The following is a 20,753-nucleotide window of genomic DNA, read 5'->3' on the forward strand; positions in this document are numbered from 1 at the left end:
GAAGGAAGGAAGGAAGGAAGGAAGGAAGGAAGGAAGGAAGGAAGGAAAGATGGAAGGAAAGAAGGAAGGAAAGAAGGAAGGAAGGAAAGATGTTGGGAGACTGAGTTTGGGTTTGCCATTCTGTCCAAGACAGTGTTGCGTCTCTGCTCAAGCAAAACAAACCAAAATTGTTTGATCTGCAATAACCAAATTCAAGACCAGACTGGTTTGGGGATATAGTCACAATTGAGACAATTACTTCTCTACTTTCCATTGCCAATGTACTACTGGCTTTGGAAGCTGAACACTGGAGCACCAAAACCTTTCTTCAAACATTGTATGGAATATATTTCTAGGTTTTTTCTTTGAATTATAGGAAAATTTCCAACTAGCTGGTAACAGATTTCAGTATCTAGATTAAAAAATATATGTCTGGAATTTTTATCTGGCAGATTTTTTTTTCTTCCTAAGATTCTAAGTACAAAAACAAAATAAGGAACAAGTAAAGACATCAATATGCATTTTAAATTGTGAAATTCCATTTTCACTAAGCTGTCCTTCTGTATAGCTAATTTACTATTATTGTGATACAAGAAACATAGATCTACCAAAGCAAAATACAGCCTCCTTTTGATATAAAAAGTAATACACAGTTTGCTTTTCGGTGGTAGTGACGCAGAGTATTATTTTATCTTTAAGATCTGTATGGAGGGGCGCCTGGGTGGCGCAGTCGGTTAAGCGTCCGACTTCAGCCAGGTCACGATCTCGCGGTCCGTGAGTTCGAGCCCCGCGTCGGGCTCTGGGCTGATGGCTCGGAGCCTGGAGCCTGTTTCCGGTTCTGTGTCTCCCTCTCTCTCTGCCCCTCCCCCGTTCATGCTCTGTCTCTCTCTGTCGCAAAAATAAATAAACGTTGAAAAAGGAAAAAAAAAATTTAAAAAAAAAAAAAGATCTGTATGGAAAAGTTATAACTTGGCTTGGCTGATACATTTAAAAGAAGGAAAAAGGGAAGGAAGGAAAAGAGGTGAGGACTGAGGGAAGGGAAGAGAGATAAAAGGGAGAAAGAGAGGGAAGAGAAGAAAGACTAGGGATAGGAGACAAAAAGGAAAATAAAGTTGACAAAATGACTATTTGAAGCATTATACGAGACCTTGTAAATCAGTGTTCATGTTGACTGTCTTTGGTGTCGTGGTATTAATGACACATAAGGCAATATAAAGGTGTTAGGTTTGGACTCATAAAGATCTCACATAAAGTTACATTAATTGGCAACATTAGCAACAGGTGTTTTACCTACTAAGTCTCTATCTTGCAGCATTAAAACTGTCAGTCTAAATACCCAAATATTTTTCTCCTGTAGTTGACTGTTATACACCAAATAATAATTAGCACTATCCAGGATTGATCTTATTTGGTTATATTTCTTATTTTTTTATTAATTGTTATGCAAAGCAAGGTGCATGAACATCTGTTTTCCCTATTACTTCTTTTATGTATTTTTAAACACTTAGTCTGGAATGTTAAACCTCATACGGAAGAAATAACATACTAGTATTGAAGGTATTTGCAAACATATATGCTATGAATCATGTGTTAACATGATAATTGTTTCCACACACACATGCCCACAACTCACAACTAGAATTGTTAACATAATTTAAGGGAAACTTACCACAAAACTTTAGAGTCATTTTTTTAAAGTGCAGTTTTGGGGGGCTAATTGATAAATATATAATACAACAATTAAACTTGTAACTTTCTCTCGATGTTTATAAATGCTAATAGTTTCTTCTTAATTCTTTTAAAGATTGTATTTTTTTTTAATTTTTTTTAACATTTATTTATTTTTGAGACAGAGAGAGACAGAGCATGAACGGGGGAGGGGCAGAGAGAGAGGGAGACACAGAATCTGAAACAAGCTCCAGGCTCTGAGTGGTCAGCACAGAGCCAGACGCGGGGCTTGAACTCACGGACCACGAGATCATGACCTGAGCCGAAATTGGACGCCTAACCGACTGAGCCACCCAGGCGCCCCTAAAGATTGTATTTTTAAGTAATCTCTCCATCCTACATGGGGCTCGAACTTACAACCCCCATGTCAAGATTCCCATGTTCTACTGACTGGGCCAGTCAGGCACCCCTCTATCTTTTTTTTTAAGAATCTCTCCCTAAACTGTTCATACAAAATTGTGACTTTAGAATGTTTATAATCATGGCCAAAAATAATAATAATAATGTAGAAAGGCACTGCATCAGTAACTAACCAAAATTAAAAATATTTGTCCCAGATCGTGAAAGTTAAAAATTTCAGGTTATGAAAGATAGGAGGAAAAGGAAATCCTAGGAAGGGATGTAATGTATTGAAAGAATCTGAAGAAAGCCAGAAACTTTCCCCTTTCCCACATACCTTCCCCCCATTCTTCCCCTTATGTTACTAGAAAAACAAGTAAAGGCCTTTGGGTCACCAAAAAGATCAGTTTTTAAAGAAAAGAAAATTAAAGCAGGCTAACCAATGACATATGAAGGTGCACACAAGAAGCATTCTCGGATGGAACTTGAGCCAAGGACCCTCTGGGTCCAAAATATCAGTTTTACCAAAATACGTATTTGCTTCCTAAAGATACAGGCAATAGAACTCCATTAAGATTTGCAATATTACATAAACAAATGAGGACCAGCTTTCTAGATACGACATTATTCAATTACCCAAGAGAAACTTGACATAGTCGTTTTAAAGGTACAATAAAGACTATGTTTGAATTTCTCAGTTACCAAGAGTTTGTGTGCAAATGTGTTTTGCTTTCTGTTTCTCCTCCTCATTTGCAGGACGAGATTATACAAAAGTGAAGGCCAAGAGAAAACCCATTCTTTCCTTTTGGTGATAATGACAGCACAGCTGACTTACATCTTAACATTACATAAATGTTAACTAATTTGGGTGATTGAATTCATCAGTCTTGTCTACACTATATATGGGTGTATTATTTTTAAAGTGAATGGTACACTTAAGTAGCTAACATAACGGACTTTTAGAACTTTTGTTTTCCTCCCCAACCTACTACTCGTCTTAGGCAAGTCCCCGTATTAAAATTTCCTCATATCAGTTATTTCTTTCCATCTTTTGTGTTCACCAGAAAGTGCCCACTTATGTCCTTTAAAACTTTGAGACAAAAAAAAAAAATCATATAAATCAAAGGAAAGAGGTAGGTATAGTCAGGGAATCTATCCTGAGAAAAGAAGAGTACATGAGGAATGTGATACTGTATATTTTTGATATCACAGGAAGTCTAGATGTGGCCAGCCAATTGCTCAGAGCTGCTGGGGAGCTTTTCAAAGCTCCAGACCATTTTTTTTTTGTTGTTTTGTTTTTTGTTTTTGCTTCCTCATCGACCATCCTCGACTTGTGGCTTTAGACCTGATGTTCACCAATGAATGCGGCTGCTTCACCCTCACACATCACAGGTGCATTCCAGGCAGGAAGAAGGAGAAATGCTAACGGTAATGGCAAAAAGGTGTATGTGCGTGTGTCTGCCTCTATGTGATTCTGCCTTTTTCGCAGGAAAACATTACTTTTCCAGAAGCTTGACCCAGTTGAGGGCTACCCGTTACATTTACACCTCATTGGTTAGAACGGAGTCACGTGATCATCATACGCTGCAGGGGGGAGGTCAGTTTTTCCAACAGAATAAAGTCAGAGTTCTGTAAATAGTGGAGGAAGAAGGAGAGGATTACAAGAAATAAACATCAGTGTCCACCCCAGGGATGAGACTGCATCCTAGTGAGTTTCCACCCCTGCCAGCGCTTTGAGTCTTGGGGAAAAGGCAAGTTAGAGGAAGGAAATAGAGTTGAATGAGTGAATGAATGAATGGATGCATGGGATGCTTCTTGGGACAAAAAATATTATTACTGTTTATAAGTTACCTAGCAAATTTCCGGGATCAAAATAGGCTCTGGACACTTGTTTTAAGTTTTAAACTTTAAACTTTAGAAAAGTGGGTGCTCTTCTAAACCCCACACACACCAATCCAGTCTTGCAGCCATCTAAATGTAAATTGCAAGGTCAAGGCAGATGCTCAATTAAAGACACGAAGAGGGAAAGAGTCTGAGTTCCCAACACAATGTTCATGTCATACAAATACACATGCACGTGATAAATGTAGGCAAACCTTATGTGTAAATAGTCTGGGGAGTGATTTTGCAGGGGATAAATTTATGAAATTTTAAGTCTCTACCTTTTTAAGCTAAATCTACTAATAACAGAAAAGATGACATTAATTTTATTGTATTATTTATTTTTAAATCTAATTTCTTCCTAAGTCACGGTGTGCTTTCAGTAATAATTCTTCACTACCTTCCTACCCATTCTTTTTGTTTTACCATGTACTGGATTAAAAAAAAATCTGAAATCTCAGAGGAAAAACTGATGGTTACCAGAGGGGAGGCAGGTGGGGGGATGGGTGAAATAGGTGACGGGATTAAGGGGGCACTTGCCGTGGTGCCACAGGTGTTGTATGGAATTGTTGAATCACTAAATTGTACACCTGAAACTAATATTACACTCTATGTTAACTAACTAATTGGAATGTAAATAAAAATAAAAATCCAAAGTCTCTTTTTTCCATATTTCAACAATTAACTGTAATACTCTTAGATAAGCAATAAGAAATCTTAGTATTACTTATTAAAGCATAGAGTGAAACCCATAGCATATTAATAAATATTGAATCCTGATATTTTAAAATTCAAATTCCTTCTGTCTTCTAAAAATGTAATATGGTTGTAGGAATTATGTATTAATAACCTTAGCACCCTACATTTATCCAAATTCTCCAGTGACTGCTTTTAAAATTGTTAAAATTATTAATATATACTTATTAACATGAAAGATGTGAAGATGTAGGATGTTTACATATTTGTGTATTTTAACCCTAACACAATGTGACATAGTGAATTTATATATTTTGATTATAATAGATAATTTAATATCTACAATAGATAGATATCTACAATAGATAATTTAATTATCTACAATTCTGAATTCAAGTGGTAATGACCTAAGTGGTAATGACCCAAGGTAAAGACCTTGGTCTTAGAAAAGTTACACGCAGAAGAGAATGATTGTTTTGGTCCTAAAAAATTAGTTTATTTTGACTTTTAGCAAGCTACAGACACCTAGCGTCTAATCAAAGGCTCATCATCAATAACCTAGAAACAGTATGTCTAGGAAGTTAAGACGGTTATGATATAATCATTTATCAGATCTTTATGGAGTGTTTAGGCTTCCTTCTCCCAAACCCAAAACATATAAACCTTGTTGGCAATATCCAAGCCCTAATACACACACTGATAGTATAATGTTTAACATAGGGAAAGACATTTAAAGACCCCTTTGTCGTAGCTCTCCCGTTCTTCAGATGAAAATCCCAAATCCAAAAGGTTAAACAGTTGCTCAAAGAATCTTGTGGCCATTTGGGGAAGAGTCAAAACTTCCAACATCATGAGCTGTTCTCTACATCGTACCTTCTCATTAAACATAAGTGTCTCAGGTTACAGAATCAGAAAGTCAAAAGTGTCATTGGAGTCATCTACTCCAGACATTCTCAACCAAAATTAGGTAAACAGTTAACATTGGAACCAATATATGAATTCTTATTCCCCAAGGGCCGTGAGATGGCAGTTGTTGGTTTTCAGATCCTATGGGCACATGGCTTCTCCACATGAACAGATTCCTGTTAACTATATACAGTGAACAGGTATTATACTGTTCTATGTGTGCCATTGCGGGGAAGCGTTAACTTATGTCAACATACCTCTCAAGACAGAATCCCCTTTATATTATCTCCAAATGGTAACCATTCAGTCGGCTTGACCCTATCTATTAAATAGAAGAGCAGCCTGAATGATTCAGGTTGAAGAGCAGACACATTATCCAGGTCTCTGACTTTGGCCAAGATCCCTCCATATCTCCGTGTGGAAAAGAATGTGGTATATCAATGTACAGATGGTTGTGGGCTCCCTTTAACAGATTCTTCTATGAATTTAACTTACCTGAGAGACACCCCTAGAGCCGTCCCCCGTAAACCTCACCCCAGAATAAAAAGTACTATCAATTAGCACTTTGGAAAGTAATACTTTAAAGAAGTAGGGAAATCAACCTGTTGCCCATTGCAGTCAATGTCCCCTAGGTTATTGTTCAGTGACCCCCGGCTGACATCGTCTGGATAAAAAAAACTCAAAAACAAAAAACAAAAGCGAAATATCCAACAACACCAGCATAGACTGAAAAAATAACTCAGAGGGCAAGATCTGATGGTGGCTCATTTTGATAAAAGGCAGTGTTAGAATTAAAACACAAATGTGTTTGGGCTGCTTTCATAAATTTTAAAATAAAGTCCTGTGTCCATGATTATGAGGAGAGCATACCTCAGACATCCATAAAACATACAGTAAAATTATTTAACACAGAAACCCCAGTGGCATACAGTAAGTAGTAAGCTGAAACATCCCGGGTAGTTGTCTAGACAGTTCTACCAACCCTGGCTACTGTGCCCTTAATAGGTCCAGGATTTGGATCACCAGTGGCTCATCTCAGAGATCCTGGATGGCGAGACTAGAGCATCTTGGCCTGTCCTTTGTGTCTTTCTTCCAGCCAAGGCATGTTCACAGGGCAATGGCAGAGGTTCAAGAGAGATCACGCCCAATCGTGCGAACACTTTTCAATCCTCTGTGTGTATTACATTTGCTAAGTCTTGTGGCTGAAGCAACGCCATGGCTGAGGCGAGAGTGAGAACAGAAGAGCCCTTCCGACTGACATGGCGAAAGGCAGGAATTTAAGACCAGGTGGGGAATTGGAGCCAATTTTTTGATTTATCACAAAATACGGATTTAAATGATATTGTAAATCAAGGAAATTTCACAGAGAAGACTTCTCAACGTTCCTTGCGTGGGAACACAATGCAATGACAAACCTCAACCACCCTGATAATGTGATTGCTTCACTTATAAAAACACTCGTTTTCCCTTTGTCTGGCGGTGAGAATCATATACCCACTTTTACCACTCTTGTGCCTTAGCTGCCAACAAATACAAAGTGAAATGTCATGTGTTTTTTTTTTTTATATATATATAAGTATACTTCTTTTCTTATGTTTTTTGTGATGTTGAGCTTGAATTTTTATTCATTTGATCTTATCTCTTATTTTACATAAGTTGATTTTAAGTCATTTACCAAAGCATGCGGATTATACACTGTATTATGATACTGTGACATCTAAGGCCACGTCCTGAGTCATCGGCACTTGACTTCTAGTGGAATAACTCAAGCTGAGGTTCCTACAGCAATCCAATTGATGCAATGGCGCTATACTCAAACTCCTTTGTACTTTTATAATTCACTTCCCTTCTGGAACTATCGATTCAAATGTCAGCCCCCCAGAAACATTTTTCTTGGCTCAAGAATTTCCATTTCCATTTTTGGGGGGTTTCAGTTGCTTGAGGGAGAATCAGTTATACTTCTCCTAAAGGGTCTGCAAAACTCCTCTGTGATATCGAGCTGTTTTACGTGGGGAAATGTAGACACGCTAAGGCCAAGTGATTTACTCCATCCTACGACTAATCAATAGCAGAATAAGGAGGAGACCAGAGTTACAGCACTTGGAGAGCGGGCTAAGCCTTATTAAACAACATGGAATCATGTATATCTGATACTCAGCTCGAAGTATCGAAATTAGACCACCACATCGCACAGGTGGAAATGTGTGTACAAGGTCTGTTAAACATGATATATTCCTAATGTACTGCAATTACTGAAACACCTGTGGCATAGAACACACTCGGTTCTTGAGGGAAAATGTGTAGCTCATTCAAATAGTCTGTCTCACATTTCATTGCGTTTACCTGCGGTTATACGATCTAGCCGTTCCATGTTAGTGTAAGTCACAAGAACTGTTTCTTAATTAGAGTGACTCTTGGGTGTGACTGTGTTGATCTGTGGGGTTTATTTTTCTTTCTTAGAATTTTTGCTAGTTTCGGTAGCCTGGGAGGGAAATGATGTCTTTCAACTGAGTGCTCGACAGCTCCGGGAAAGCCATCTGCCTAAGTTATCAACCTGTGGAAAAGACTTCCACGCTGAACTAGGATTCAACATCCACTTAGAATCTGGAAATTTCCCACCTAAGTCCTTTAGTTCAATAACACGCCACAGGCGCAATGCTACCCAACAGGTGGAAAGTGGTTTGCTATTGAGAGGGCAATTCTCTTTCTGTAACACGCTCAGCCTCAGGGATGCGGCGCATATGTTTATACAGTTAGATAAAGCTCAACCCCTGATTGTTTCTGAGGGATGACAGAGTAAGTGGAAAAAATATAAATAAAGAGTATGATGACATTATAAAGGTGAGAAGAAATAATTTTTAAGAGTTAATCTTCTGGTCAGAGAAAAAAAAACACATTGCAGCTATATTTCTTTACAGGTTTAATGGCAGTTTTCAGATTTTCAGGATTCTGTTGATTTGCTGAAATTTCCTATATAAATGGTATATTTATAATCGTCTATCGAAATAATAAGAGATGAGAATACGTGGCTTATGGACAAAATTAATTTTTTTTAAGTAGGCGATAGAATCCCATTGATGGGCTTTTACTGTATCCATTATAGTACCCAGAAAAGAGTTAGTGCATGAGAAAACATAAATTATTAGGCTGGAAGAAAACTTGGGGATAATAGAGAATAGAGAATGCCCACCCCTGGTTCCCAACTCTCACAACACCTGATAAACTTTTGAAAAATTAATAAACTTACCACAGCAAAGAAATGACCTGTATTAATGACAAAACTACTTGCAACAGCTAACTTTTGAACCTAGGTTTCCTGATTTCAGAGTTCACTTCTTTTCACCTTTTCCTCTCATTCCGCTGGTTTTTAAAAAAATTCATGGTTTAGACAAATGCATCTTTTTCTCTGCTATGAGTACTATGTGTGTTTGTTCCCTCTCTTCTTTCTCTTAAAAACTGACTTGAAGATCTCTTAAAATATTTTAGAGTCACAATTACGATTGAAGAATAATATAAAATCTGTGTTCCTAACACCTCATGCATGAACGTTATTATTAAACATAAAATGAGCTGAAATTTCCTTTGCCACCCTTTCAGTGTGATCCCCAGATAATACTGTTTTCTTTTTCTTTTTCTTTTTTTTTTTTTTGCAAATGTCAGCATTCCCATTCTTTGTACTTTTACATAAAAGGAAGCTTTTATGTAAAAGTATGCATAAGCTTCCTACATACACAGTTTTATGAATTAAATTTCTTGTATCATGCCACACATGACCTACTGATGTTTGTGTGCTCAATTCAAGATTTGACCATATTTATATATTGAGTACTAGCTCATTATTTGTACTGCTGTGTGTTATTCTATCTTATAACAATAGTTCACTGAAGTATCCATTCCCCAGCTGGTGGGCAGCTGTGTTGTATATGTAATGATTTAATAAATATATACCTAACTCGTGTTTGTTGAATAGTCCATCCATTCCCCACTGATGTGCCGTAAAAGCTTGTCATAAGCGATCTCTTGCATATCTGTGTGGTTTTGTTTCTAAGCTTTCTACTGTGTTCTTTATGCAGACTGACCCTACCATCTTAACCATTATGTATTTATACTGTCTTTTTTTTTTAATTTTTTTTTTTTTATTTTTGAGAGAGAGAGAGGGGAGGGAGACATAGAATCTGACACAGTCTCCAGGTTCCAAGCTGTGAGCACAGGGCCCGACATAGGGCTTGAACTCATGAACCGCGAGATCATGACCAGAGTTAAAGTCCACACTTAACCATCTGAGCCACCCAGATGACCCTAGTAAGTCTTGATATATGGCAGGCATGGTCCTTTACCTTTTTATTCTGAACAGTCGTGGCTTTATTGCTCTTCTATAGGAAATGCTTGCAATTTTGATCCCTTGCCCTCCCTCCACAAAAAAATGTTTGAGTTTTGAGTGAAATTAAATTAGTTTTAACATGAATTTAGGTAAATCTGGCATACTTTCACTGTTGAGTGTTTTTATTCGTGACAAGCTATATATCTTTTTATTTATTTAGGTCATCTTTAATCTCTCTCAGTAAAGTTTAAAATTTTCAGTGCCAAGTTCTTTCACATATTTGGTTGGATATATTCTTTGTTGTTATGTTTAAATTGGATCCTTAAATTTTTTTCACTTAAATTTTTCTTGGAATCTAGAAATCAAATAATATTTTTGCTATTCATTTTATGCATAAACCTTGCTAATGACGTGACACCTAAATTTAGGAATTATCGTATAGATACAAAATTTAAATCCATGGGGTCAGCATAGCTTAGTGTGAGAACACAGAAAGGAAAGAGGGAGTAGCTCCTACATGTAGAGGTCAGGTAGAGAAGAAATGTGGCTGGTCGCTGAAGAGGAAAAGCACAAGAGACTGGCATGACATGGAAAAGGAGGGGAGAGTTTCAAAGAAGAAATAGCCAATAATGTCAAATGCCACCAAGAAGTCATATAAAGTAAATATTAATAATACAGAGAGCAAACCGATGATTGCTAGAGGGGAAAAGGGTGAGAGTATACACAAAACTGGGTGAAGGGGAATGGAAGGTACAGACTTCCAGTTATAGAATGAATAGGTCACAGGGATGAAAGGCACAGCATAAGGAATATCGTCAATGGTACTGTAATAGCGTTGGATGGTGACAGATGGCCACCACTTGTGAGCCACACAAGTGAGCACAGCGTAACGTACAGACTTGTCCAATAATTATGTTGTACATCTGAAACTAATGTAACGTTGCGTGTCAATTGTACTTCCGTAAAAATAATAATAATAAATAATTTGATAGAAAGCAATGGACCAGAAGTGAAACTCAGATATATTAACGAATAAATAGGCTATTAGAAAACAAAGAGATTAAATGTAACTTGTTCTTTCAAGAAGTGTAACAGTGAATGACAATGGTCGGAAGTATATATGTGTATATGTAAAAAGCTTGTCGTAATTCATGAAGTAGTTTATCTCACCAGTGGGATTTCAATTGTATTGAAATATTATTTTGCATCTTTGAGAAGCCCAGTGGTTTTTCCTCCTTTTATCTGTTAATGTGGTAAATTTCAGTACTGGGTTATTTAATATATACACATCATTGAATTCCTATGCTGAACACAAAGTTGTCTATATAAACTTACATATTTGCATATTATTTGATAAATTCAGTTTTGTTCATATTTTAAAATATTTGAATGTATATTCATTAATAGAGACTGACCACTAGTGATTCTTTTTTTTTTTAATTTTTTTAACATTTATTTATTTTTGAGACAGAGCATGAACGGGGTAGGGTCAGAGAGAGGGAGACACAGAATCTGAAACAGGCTCCAGGCTCTGAGCTGTCAGCACAGAGCCCGACGCAGGGCTCGAACCCACGGACTGCAAGATCATGACGTGAGCTGAAGGCGGCCGACTGAGCCACCCAGGCGCCCCTGACGACTAGTGATTCTTAGGCTGGTCTTATGAAGTTTTGATGTCAATGTTATTAATCTTTATACAATAAGTTATTCAGTGTTAACTCTTTATTTTCTAAGATGTTTTTTAAGTTTACTTATTTGTTTTGAGAGAAAAAGAGCACACAGGAGAGGCAGAGAGAGAGGAAAAGAGAGAGGGAGAGACAGAGAATCCAAGCAGGCTCTGCACTGTCATAGCGTGGCACGCTATGTGGGGCTCAAACTCAGGAACCATGAGATCATAACCTGAGCTGAAATCAAGAGTCAGTCACTTAACCGACTGAGCCACCCAAGCACCTATTACCTAAGACACTCTGTATTAGCAGTATACTTTGCCTTGAAAGTGTGGTAGAACCTAACACTAAAACCACCTGGTCTGGAGGTTGAATTGATATGTGTGTGTATATTTTACAGTTAATTTAACTTCCGCTTATAAGTCCCTTTCAGGTGTCCGTTTCTTCTTGGTACATTTTTAGCAAGTTACATTTTAAGGAGATCTGTTATTTGAAGTAAAATCTCAAATTATCAAGTTCATCCCTGTATTGTATTATCTTTATATTTTTATAATTTCCACTTTCTCTGTGCTTGTTTCACCTTTTTTGATTCTTAATACTAAGATGCTTGTGCTGTCTCTCTCTGCCCCCTCCCCTCTCCCTTTTGCCAGTTTATTCATTTTCTCAATCTTTATAAAGAACTAACTTTTGGCTCTGTTGATTCTTTCCAATTTATCTCTGCTCTAATCTTCATGATTTTCTTTTTTCTACTTTTTTGGATTAGTGTATGTCCTTGGATTAGTATATAATTTCATATAATGTTTCCACTGTTTGACTCTAATAATAACCGTCATATTTTCAGAGATACTCTTTTGGTATTGATCAGCTCTAGGTGTTTTCATGTTTCCATTTCCATGTTTGGATTTTGATTTTGGAGAAATGTGTTGATAAATTTCAAAACATGTTTTATTTATTTATTTATTTATTTATTTATTTAGCATCAGAGTTTTTGTCAAGGTTCTTAAGAATGATACATATTTTTGGGACCTAGAACTTAATTGCATTATCACAAATCCTTTGGTGTCCAGTGCTACTGACCTTTGCTCATCGTGATTCATTTCTCTTTGTGTTTTAGAATTTTGGATTGTGAGCTTATTCTTGACAGAGCTTCATCTGTGAGAATCCTTGAAACCTGCATCACTGTATTTATTCTGAGAGAACTGGCATTCACTGTTATCAGCTACCCCACAATTACTTGAAAGTGCTTTGAGTAGACCTAAAAATAAGTCTGCTTTAAGTTGAGTTATTTTTTGTTTTGTGTTTCTTTAGTCATTAAGGTGGTATACATTAGAATTTCCGATGCATCTGAAGGTATGCCCATAGATCAAAATTCTTAGGAGATCCTTTTCTCTTGCTTAGAGCCCAGGCTGAGACTTAAATTTTTAATATTTCTTTTCAGGAAGAATAGTATTTAGAGGAGTTTAGGATTATGTGTGTTGAGTGTGTCTCCATTCTAGCTTTCCATCTTGGCAGGCTTACGGCCCTTTTTCCCATTGCCGTGTAATTATTAAGATTCAAGCGTCTTCATTACTTCAACTGGCAAATTTCCTCAGTAGAGCAATATAATTAGCATGAACTCTCCATTGTGATTTTTCAGTTCCTTTGTAGTGTATGATCTCTAAAGATTTCCTTTATATCCTATGTAATCAATTTCATTTTTTAGAGTGGTTTTAGTTATACAGCAAAACTGAACAGAAGGTACAGATATTTTCCATATACTCTAGTCCCCACACTTGCACACCTTACCCCATTATCAGTATCCTCCACTAGAGGATTTTATTGTAATTGATGAACTGAAAGTAACACATCATTATCACCTGGAGCCCATAGTTCATATCAGGGTTCAATCTTAATGTTGTATTCCTTTACATCTTGAAAGTTCAAATATTCATTGAAAGATGAGTGTCTTGTTGAATATCCCATATTTGTACATATTTTTAGTTAGTATTGTCAGACTATCTAAGCAACCATTTATTTTATTTTTTATTTTCAATTTTTTGATTTGAGAGAGAAGGAGCAAGAGGGAGGGAGAGGAGCAGAGACAGAGACAGAGAGAATCTTAAGCTGGCTCCACACTCAGTGCGAGCCTGATGCAGGGCTGGATCCCCTGATTCTGGGATCATGACCTGAGCTGAATCAAGAGTTGGGTGCTCAACCAACTGAGCCATCCAGGTGCCCTTCTAATCCACCATTTTAAAAAGAATGGAAATGAAGCTGCCATATCAATAAATATACCTTTAAAAATTCCAGTGATCAAGTTGTCACGTACCAGAAGCTCATTAGCAATTAGGAAAGATCATAAACAAGGAAGGAAGAAACAACTGAGAATAGTGAAATGAATTAATTGGTATGAGTCCAATGACCAAGTCAGATCTGAGGTAACCAGTGGGCCAAGGATGTGAAGTATGTATTCACAACACTTCCATCAGTGATAGAAAAGCAGGTCTCTACAAGTGGTAGTTGGGAATGAATCTCACAGGTTCCAGGTTCCTTTCTACTTGGCTCAATGTGCTCTTGATGAGCTGGGAGCACACTAATTGCCAGTGATAAATGAGAAAAAGAAAAATTACCAAGTTACATTGTGTAAGATTGTTAAAACCGAGGTGTCAAATTTTTAATGAGATATTTAGGGATTTTAGGCTTTGCTCTTTTTTTTTAATTTTTTAACGTTTTTTTTTTATTTATTTATTTTTGAGACAGGGAGAGACAGAGCATGAACAGGGGAGGGTCAGAGAGAGGGAGACACAGAATCCGAAACAGGCTCCAGGCTCTGAGCTGTCAGCACAGAGCCCGACGCGGGGCTTGAACTCATGGACTGCGAGATCATGACCTGAGCCGAAGTCGGCTGCTTAACCGACTGAGCCACCCAGGCGCCCCTAGGCTTTGCTCTTTATAGCAAAAAGGTATATCTATCTATGTATCTTCTTTATATCTATCTATATCTATATCTGTATCTATACCTATCTACTATGGATAGATCTATCTATGGATAGATACAGATATAGATTTGAAAATGTGCAAATACTGCTTAGCTACTTCACCAACACATAAAGCTGTGATCTTTGTTATTACATTCAATTTAGAGCTGTGTAACATCCACCCTCCAGATCAATATAATAAGAAAACAACACATAAGCAGTAGTTCTGTTCATGACCTAAGTGAAAGGTCATAGTAAAGAAAAGGATAATAAAGGAAGAAGTTGTGGACCAACTTTCTTTTTCTTTTCTTCTCTTTTCTTCTCTTCTCTTTTCTTTCTTTCTTTCTTTCTTTCTTTCTTTCTTTCTTTCTTTCCATGAAATTGCATTCCTTTTTTTTTAATGTTTATTTTTGACAGAGAGAGAGAGAGAGAGAGAGAGCACAAGAAGAGTAGGGGCAGAGAGCGAAGAAAGAGAAGAGAGAGAGGGGAACAGAATATCCGAAGCAGGTTCTGGACGGAGAGCAGAGAGCCCAATATGGGGCTCAAATTCAAACTGTGAGATCATGACCTGAGCCGAATTTGGATGTTTAACAAACTGAACCACTCAGGAGCCCCAGTGAACCAATTTTTCTGAATTCAAATCGTGACTCTTCCACATATTATTCACTTGACACTGGACAATTTCCTTCACCTCTGTGTGCCTCAATTACCTCATCTGAAAACTGGAGATAATAATAGTGACTACTCCTAAAGTTGTTATAATGATTTCATGAGTCAATGCCTTTAAAGATCTTAGAACAGTGCCTGTCATATAATAAGCACTCCGTTAATGTGTGTATAATTATTAGCTACTATGGAGAATGACTTCAGAGCCAAATATTGCTTGCTACAAGAGTTTTCTAATGATGTCAGAGTCCTGGTAGACAAGCAGCCAAGATGAGAGAGTAAAGAAATGGTACATGCATTTGATTTTACAACATAGTGTAACCTCCAACCTGTTACCATCATTAAACTTTAAATCCTTAAAAGTAGGGCTCCTCATTTACTTTAGAGTCCTAGTTCTCAACATAGAAACTGGCTTACAGGTGCAACTCATTAAGTTAGTGTGTGTGTGTGTGCGCGCGCGCACGTGTGTGAAAGAGAGACAGAGAGGCAAACAGAGGAGAGAGAGAGAGAGAGAAAGGAGGAAGAGAGATTCAGACATGACTATAACAGTAGGTGAGGAATAATCATGGCTGAGCCCTGTAGATTACAGTGAGAATGCATTCAGCTGTCTATGCCAGCAGACTTATTGGCTAGAATCCGTTCTCCATGACCTCATTCTGCTTGGTAGCCTGCTTATTATTTGTTTGACCCCAAAATGGCCTCTATTAATGCCTATGGGCTGTTGATTGCCTTTTGGCATAACAACTATTGAAAAAGAATTAGCTCCTGTTCCACATTAATTAACAGAGAATGCCTTGGAGTACATTTAGTGCAGGGAATTGCTCTAAAAGTATTCAAAAATATTATATAATTAATTCTTCATATAGATAGATAGATAGATATAGATATGTATATATGTTGTTACTTCAATTGACACTCAAACTTTAATATTTTTTCTGATGCTTTCTAAGTCTAGGATTTGAAGCTCTGAGTACTTTTACCACATTTCAATGTAAATTATATATGTCAGATTCAAAACTACCAAAACTGCTTCAAAAAATAAATCAGTAGCATTGCACAATTATTTTATATAACATAATTGCACTGAACATAACAAAATAATAAAATTGCTTTAGGAGTAAGACCTGGATATTTTATGGGCAGTCCATGAGTTTTGAACGTTCTTTTCTACATCTAGGGATGGTCTCCAAAGTATAAAAATTAATACAATTAAGGACTAGGGAAACTTGAAATAATAAGGAAATCATATCTATGCGCTTTATTGTGAAATATTTTAAAGAAAAAAATTTTAATGCTTATTTGTTTTTGAGAGATAGAGCACAAGCAGGGGAGGGGCAGAGAAAGAGGGAGACACAGAATCTGAAGCAGGCTCCGGGCTCTGAACCGTCAGCACAGAGCCTGACGTGGGGCTCAAACCCATGAACCGCGAGCTCATGACCTGAGCCTAAGTTGGGCCCTTAACTCATAAGCCACCCAGGTACCAGTAAAGACATTTTTAAGTAAAAGTTTTGTAATTTTAATGAAACCTTCAACCAATAAGCTCAAAGAAGTACCTTCTGTGAGTAGTGGCTACTTCTAGCCCTTCTTCCCAAGAGGAATAGTGCATTCTCCAGCCAAAATTTACATGCAGGAGAACTCCTTTACTACAAGTTAATAAATAGTTTTTCAAATATCCAAAGAAAAATTGCAATAAAACAAATGCCTATAATCACAGGTGTTTTCAGAGACTTCAGTTTTCTTGGAATAAATAATATTTATGAGGTTTTAATCTTATGAGGGAACAATAGAATTTAGCACATTTATTATTATAAAGGCAACAAAATGTACATTTGAATAAAAAATTTAATGCACTCCTTTGCTTCTGTAGGAAAGCGATTATGACGGTTTATTCTTTATTCACCAAAAGGCTGCTCCAAGACTGCAAATTGTTATTTTGTGAAGCTGTTGGAAATTGTTTTCCATTTTTACCTGTATTATGAGAGCTGTAAATAAATGTTTTCAACATCTGAATATAGCGTGTTACATCTTGAAAGTTGTGTGCCAAACACTAAGGTACAAAATAAACCTAGTTACTCTACAGGCTCTTGTTCAAATTGTTCTAGAGTTAAAGTGAAGGATAAAACCTTTAAAAGTGTGGCACAGGGATGCCTGGGTGGTTCAGTCAGTAAAGTGTCTGACTTTTGATTTCAGATCAGGTAATGATCTCATGGTTCATGGGTTTGAGCCCTGCATGGGTCTCTGCACGGATAGTGCAGAGCTTGCTTGGGATTCTCTCTCTCTCTCAAGAATAAACAAATAAAAATAAATAGGGGCACTTGGGTGGCTCAGTCGGTTAAGCATCCGACTTTGGCTGAGGTTATGATCTCGTGGTTTGTGAGTTCAGGCCCCATGTTGGGCTCTGTGCTGACAACTCGGAGCCTGGAGTCTTGTTCAGATTCTGTGTCCCTCTCTCTGCCCCTCCCTGCTCACTCTCTAACTCTCTCTCACAAAGAAATAAAGATTAAAAAAATAAGAAATTGGGGTTTCTGGATGGCTCAGTCAGTTGAGCGCCCAACTTCGGCTCAGGTCATGATCTCCCAGTCCGTGAGTTCAAGCCCTGTGTCGGGCTCTGTGCTAATAGCTCAGAGCCTGGAGCCCACTTCGGATTCTGTGTCTCCCTCTCTCTCTGCCCCTCTCCCACTCATGCTCTGTCTCTCTTTCTCTGTCAAAAATGAATAAACATTTTTAAAAATTTTTAATTAAAAATTAAATAAATAAGTAAAAGTATAGTATACAATTCCAAAAAGTAAAAAATAAATATTGTCTCTTGACTAATTTTAGTTCTGTTCTAAAGCCATTTCAAAGCAGCAGTAACATGAAAAAAATAAAAGTTTTAAAATGCGGAGATAAAGACAATTGTTTTGTTATGTAGTGTATTAGGTAGGAGTGATGTTTGCCTGTTCTAAGGAAGATCCCACAGTGGTGCAAACAGAATAAAAATTTATCCCTTTGCCATAGTCTAAAAGTGAGTAACTTAAGACTGATACTGTCTCATGCTCTTGTGGTTCTTCTATTTTTCACTCTGGCATCCTTGACGTGCAGCATCCTTGTCAAAGATGGCTGCCCCATTCTCCATCAGTGCGTTGTGTCCTCTAACGGTGAGATCAGGAGGTTGTGCATGTGCTAATTGTAGTCCATAGACTAGAACGTGGTCAGATGCCTATTTCTTGCTGCTGTTGCTGCACCTGGAAAATGTAGTCTTTATTCTGAGCGTCCAAGTGCCCAAAAAACATTGGGCTTTATTACCCACAGAAGAATGCAAAACTGGATATTTGGGCACAATTAGCTATCTCTGCCACAACACAGACCCAAATGATCAATCCAGAGTATGTATATTTTACCTAGCCTGTGGAAAAAGAAATAAATTTGCAGTATTTTTATAGAACCAATTTCCACTTAACCTGAATGGCAGTTTTAGACTTATTTTCTACATTTTCAGTATCTAAGCATTAGGCATTTGGCCCCCTCATATATATTTTCCATTCTTCCAGAATATTTTCACAGATAAATCTTGTTTTTAATTTAGACTACTGTTTTTCTATTTTTATTCTGTTTCTATATCAGTGGAATATTAAGTATACATTAATATAATAGCATAGATGGTAAAGCTAGATTTTAATATTATACTAGTATTCAATCACATTTAAACACTAGGCACATTACACAAGACTAGACCCATGTATTAAGCATCGGATACAACATTTTATGTAGGTGGGATGTATAAAACTTGGAGAAAATCCAAAAGAGTATAACAATGAGGAAAGAACTGGGAAATAATCCCTTTGATAAAGGGTATGAAGAATTGGAAAGTTTTAGCAGTAAAACAAGAAATGGATAGATGATTTAATAACAGTATTTACATCTATGATGATGTCTTTCTTTTTTTCCTTAAAGTAAAAAGTAGGTGCCTTTGGCTCTTGGTCTCAAATAAGGAAAGAATATAAAAAGGAGTAAGATAAGTGAACATGTAGGTAGACCAACAAATGCCAAATTTATCTTAAAGGTCATATCATCAGTTAGGAGAACATGACCTTAGGCACCAGAGAAACTTGTAATGGAATATACAAAACCAAAAGACACAAAATCCCTCTGGGTTGGGTAAAGTGGATAAATATATAGAAGAAGGCTGTGTAGTAGATATATTGTTGCTTCATTATATCTCCAGGTTTGAAACAATTGCCCGGAATTCCTATAGAGGATTTTGAATTGGAAACACACTTCAAAGTCTAGAGCTATTTCGATTCTGTCTTATTAAAGAAGGAGAAAGAGACTGAGAAAGGGAACTTTTTAAAATTGCTTTAAATTTTTTATTTATTTTTTGAGAGAGAGAGAGAGAGAGCAGTGGAAGGACAGAGAGAGAGGGAGACACAGAATTCAAAGTAGGCTCCAGGCTCTCAGCTGTCAGCACAGAGCCTGACATGGGGCTCGAACCCATGAACTGCGAGATCATGACCTGTGCCGAAGTCTGATGCTTAACCGACTGAACCACCCAGGCACCCTGGGAACTTTTTTTGTGTTTTTTGATGAAAAATTTGATCAGTTTTTTTCTTCTTCTTCTTCTTCTTTTTTTTTTTTTTTCATAACAAGATGTTTTTATAACACAGTTATAAATTCAAATGAAACTATTCTCCAGGCTGAGGCTTTGGACATGTCTTTCACTCTTGGATATGACTAGAATATACCAGATTATGGATTGAAAAAGATTTACTGCATCCATGCTTTGTCCTTATTCTAACTCATTGTTGTCATTTCTGCATACGTATTTTAATATACTTCTATTATAGCCTAGACTATTAAGCAGAAATCACAACGGTTACAATGTGGCACTCAGCCTGTGTTGGCTTTAGTAACTTCCCTTAATAACTTCAGCTCCTTTAGCCTTTCCATGACTTAGTTTCCTCAGCTGTAAATGGAGACAATAGAGCCAACCTATACAAACAGGCTCAGTTTCAGTCAAGTGTGCCATAATAAGATCATAAAAGTAGAATTCAAGAGCAACTAATTAGTCCCTAATGATATACTTAATAAAATTCTTGAGGAACATTCAGCTTACTGTGTATCCCACATAAACCCACATGCACTCACACACTCTCAGATCAGTGGATGCCCCAGCAGGGGGAAGTGTGTTAAGGGTTCATTTTGAGTCATTAAGTACAAACCTGCCATGAGTATTTGGAAAATCAAACTACAATAGAAGATGGTTAGTTTAGGACTTTTAAAGTGGTAAATTTCTAAGATAAGTAAGTTTCTAACTCAATTCATCTAAACATGTCCTTTACCCCAGCTCCTGCCATGGTTCTCTACCCCATCGCAATAAATACAGTTTGCGTTGAAAAATAAGGTGGTTTATCATACGCAAGATGCCTACCTGTTATCGTGTCCATTCAAATAAGCACAAGCATCCTTAACATTTAATTGTTATTCAAAACATTTTCAAAGTGTTTTCAGAAGGTGCCAATCTCACAAGGTTAAAAATTTCTTAGGGAGCAGTGTTTTAAATGTTTTGTTTGATGCTGGTGATAAAGTTGTTAAAAACAGTTGTATTGTTACTTTTGACCATGTTCAGCCACTCTTATT

The sequence above is a fragment of the Herpailurus yagouaroundi genome, unplaced genomic scaffold, assembly GCF_014898765.1.
Source record: "Herpailurus yagouaroundi ecotype Mexico unplaced genomic scaffold, PumYag 250, whole genome shotgun sequence".
NCBI lineage: Eukaryota > Metazoa > Chordata > Mammalia > Carnivora > Felidae > Herpailurus > Herpailurus yagouaroundi.